The sequence below is a fragment of the Pyrgilauda ruficollis genome, unplaced genomic scaffold, assembly GCF_017590135.1.
Source record: "Pyrgilauda ruficollis isolate IOZ18807 unplaced genomic scaffold, ASM1759013v1 scaffold205, whole genome shotgun sequence".
NCBI classification, from domain to species: Eukaryota; Metazoa; Chordata; class Aves; order Passeriformes; family Passeridae; genus Pyrgilauda; species Pyrgilauda ruficollis.
Window position 1 is genome coordinate 1,090,118 of NW_024519763.1, and position 3,827 is coordinate 1,093,944.

General features: G+C 65.8%; 1 pseudogene across 1 annotated transcript in view; it reads right to left on the reverse strand.

The window, feature by feature from the left end:
- LOC121353454 overlaps window positions 1–2,174 on the reverse strand; it is a 5,477-nt pseudogene extending 3,303 nt beyond the window's left edge. The window contains exons 1-3 of the transcript XR_005955121.1: window positions 1,348–2,174; window positions 689–959; window positions 447–610 (exon numbers count right to left, since the gene is read on the reverse strand). The product of XR_005955121.1 is annotated as a nuclear receptor subfamily 4 group A member 2-like (transcript). The remainder of the gene's footprint in view (window positions 1–446; window positions 611–688; window positions 960–1,347) is intronic.
- Between the last annotated feature and the right edge of the window lie 1,653 nt (window positions 2,175–3,827).

Here is a 3,827-nt window from a genome sequence, read left to right on the forward strand (position 1 = left end):
TTGCTTTAGTTTTTCTCTTTTCGACGCTAATTCAGGGCCTCGTCCCCTCTGGCTCCCGAGCCAGCGCAACTTGCGCGCTGCCCAGCCCGGCCCCGCCGCGGTTCCGCGTGTTTTTTTCGTCCCGGGGGTGTCGGACTGGCGGTTCTAATACCATGTCATTAACACGGGACTCCCGTAACCCCCGGCTTTCCACGCGAAGCCCTAACCCGCACCCATCCGTGCCAGACCTTCCAAACATCACGTGCGGGGGAAGAGGGAGGAAACCCCCGCAGCTGCGTGCGGGTGCGGTGGGCAGCGCGGTACCGAGAGTGCGTGCGGCCGGGCCGGGCCGAGCCGAGCCGAGCCCCGGCGGCCCGGCGTGTCCCCCCGCAGCGGCCGCGGGGCCGGCGGCCCCCCCTCCCCGGGCGGCGGCGGCGGGGTCCCTCCGCGAGCTCGGTGCCGCTTACCCGGGAATAGTCCAGGCTGGTCATAGCCGGGTTGGAGTCGACATGGGCTCTCACCAGCGCACTGATCAGACTCACCGGGGGAGAGGGGGGAGAAGGCTCCTGGGGGCTCTTCGGTTTGGACGGCAAGCGGCCCCGCCGGCCTTTTAGGCTGTCTGTGCGCACCACTGCAAGAGACAGGGGTCAGCCCGGCGCGGCCCGCCGCGCCCCCGGACACGGGGACGCACGGACACACGGACACTCACCCTCCTTGACCATGCCGACGGCCAGGCACTTCTGGAAGCGGCAGTACTGGCAGCGGTTGCGGCGGCGCTTGTCCACGGGGCAGTTCTTGTTGGCCAGACACACGTACTTGGCGTTCTTCTGCACCGTGCGCTGCGGGCCGGGGGCGGCAGCGGGTCAGCGCCCGCCCGGGGAGCGCCCCTGCCGCCCCTGCCCCTGCCGCCTTCCCCTTGGTCTGCTGTTGCCTTTCCCCCCCTTTATTTTCCTTTCCGTTTTTTCGCTTTGTTTCCTTCGCTTTCCCCTTCGTTTTCTGTTCCCGCTTTCATTTTATTCCCCTTTATTTTCCTTTTTTTATCTTTACTTCTCCTTTTTTTTAACCTTTATATCCCTTCCCCTTTTTTTCCTTTATTATCTTCTCCCTTTAAAATTTTTCCTTTGTTATTTCCTTTTTCCCTTTTCTTCTTCTGCCTTTTAAGATTCATTTTCTTTTCCCTTTATTTCCTTTCCCCCTTTCCCTCTTTATTTAAATGTCCTTTCCCCTTTTTCCTCTTTATTTTTATTTCCTTTCCCTCTTTATTTAGTTTCCCTTTTATTTCCTTTTCCTTCCCCCCCCCCTTCCCTTTTTTTTTTTTTTTTTTTTTTTTTTTTTCCCCAAGGCGTTTAACAGGAGAAAATTGACAGCGTTAACATCCAAGCTAACCTCGCAGCTCCTAGCCGTGTTTTATATGCCAAGAGGAGGGAAAGAGACGCTCGGTAAATACAAATCCGTGGGCATTCATATTATTTACATTCCTTGGAGACCTCCTCTATTTAAAATGATAAGATTATTCAATCAGGATGGTGAAATAAAGAGATCACTTAATTTTACCACAGGGAATTCTGTTCCACATGGTTAGCTCAGACGCAGTTCTCTGTCCTAACCCATTTCCATCTGCGGGCTGCCGGCCCCGCGGGCTCCCCCGCCGCCCCCCAGGGAGCCGGGGTCGTCCCACACGGGGCCGTGCTGCACCTGGAAGCCGGGCGTGGAGGGGGTCGGGGGCGACGAGGGCTTGTAGTAGACGGAGCCCGAGTGGGACATCATCTCCTCGGACTGGGGGGGCAGGTGGCCGTGCTGCTGGTAGCCGTGCATCTGAATGTCTTCCACCTTAATGGAGGACTGCTGTCCGGACAGGGGCATTTGGTACAAGCAGGGGGGCTTCACGTCGTAGCTCGTGTTGTAGTTGTCCATAAAGGTACTGAAGCTGGGGAGAGAAGTGGTGGCGGTGATTTCGGTGTTGGTGAGGTCCATGCTAAACTTGACAAACTCCGGAGTTAGGAAATCGGAGCTGTATTCTCCCGAGGAGTGGTAGCTGTAGCTCTGGGAGGCCGGGCTGGCTCCTTGAGGCGAGGACCCATACTGAGCCTGAACACAGGGCATGGCTGCAAACGAAACAGCGGCAGGTAGACTCGGCCCGCGCCCCGCGCCCGCCGCCGGGGCCGAGCGCCGGGAGCCCCCTGCCCCGCCGGGGCTGCCGGGGCCGCGGGGACGGAGCGCACCAACCTTCAGCCGGGGGAGCGGCGTGCTCGGGGCAGCCGAGGGCGGACAGCGTCGGAGCGCGGCGGGGAGCGAGGAGTCCGCGGGGTCAGAGCGCGGCGGCGGCTCCAGCCTGCCCGGCGCGACGGCTGCGACAGACACACGGAGCGGCCGGTGAGCGGACGGACACACGGACCGACACACGGAGCGGCCGGTGAGCGGACGGACACACGGACCGACACACGGAGCGGCCGGTGAGCGGACGGACACACGGACCGACACACGGAGCGGCCGGTGAACGGACGGACACATGGACCGATACACGGACCCGCCGGCGAGCGGACGGACACACGGACCGACACACGGAGCGGCCGGCGAGCGGACGGACACACGGACCGACACACGGAGCAGCCGGTGAGCGGACGGACACAGCGACACACGGAGAGGCCGGCGAGCGGACGGACACACGGACCGACACGCGGACCCGCCGGCGAGCGGACGGACACACGGACCGACACACGGAGCAGCCGGCGAGCGGACGGACACAGCGACACACGGACCCGCCGATCGGGCAGTAGGGGCGTGGGACTGACACACAAACCCGCTGGTGCGGGGACAGACACACGGACCCGGGGCGGGGAACAGGCGCACGGACCCGCCGGTCAGGCAGCCCCGGCGGGGAACTGACACACGGACGCGCCGGTGGAAGGACAGACAGACGGAGCGCCTGAGCGGGGACAGACACGCGGAGCCGCCGGCGCGGCTGCCCGGCTCTGGGGGAGCCCCGCTGCGGAGCCACGGGCTGCGGGAGCGGCGGGGAGCAGGGCCGCCCCCCGCCCTGGAGGAGCGTTTTGGGCTCGGCTGGGGCTGCTCTCTCGGTAAGCGGGCGGGAGGCTCCCCGCGGGCGGGCTGTCACCGGCACCGGCTGCCAGGCTCCCTTCTGGCAGGGCAGTGCCTCCTGGCAGAGCCGCGGCGCGTCCCTCGGGAGAGCGGGCGGGCGAGGCGCGGGGCTCGGGCGCGGCACCGGAGCGGGGCGCGGGTGACAGCCAGCCCGGGCGGCAGCTCCGCGGGTGACACGCGCCTCGGGCAGCGCCGCCCGTCCCGTGCGGGGACCCGAGCGGGACCCGCCGGCAGGTTTTTCGGCACGGCACGGCACGGCACGGCACGGGACGGGGGCGCATCCCGCGCCTCGCGCGCGGGACCCCGCGCCGGGAGGGGCGCGCGGGAGGCGGGCCGGGCCGGGCACTCACCGGGGAGCGGAGCGCGGCGCGGGGCGCGCATCCAAGAGCGGGCGGGCGGAGCGGCGGCGGCAGCGCGCCCTTTTGGTAAGTTTCCGACCGGTGACGTCACGCGGAGGGACGCGCCCCGGCCACGCGCGGGCCGGGGGCGTGGCCTCATTTGCATAGAGGGCGGTGCCGCCCCCGCCCCCCCGCGCGCGTCACCGTGACGCGAACCCCGGAATAGCGCGCGCGACCCCGGGATGGGGACAGAGCGGGAATGGGAGAGAACAGGAATGGGACAGAGCTGGGAATGAATGGGACAGAGCTGGGAATGGGAGAGAGCTGGGATGGGACAGAGCTGGGATGGGACAGAGCGGGAATGGGACAGAGCAGGGAATGGGAGAGAGCTGGGATGGGAGAGAGCAGGGA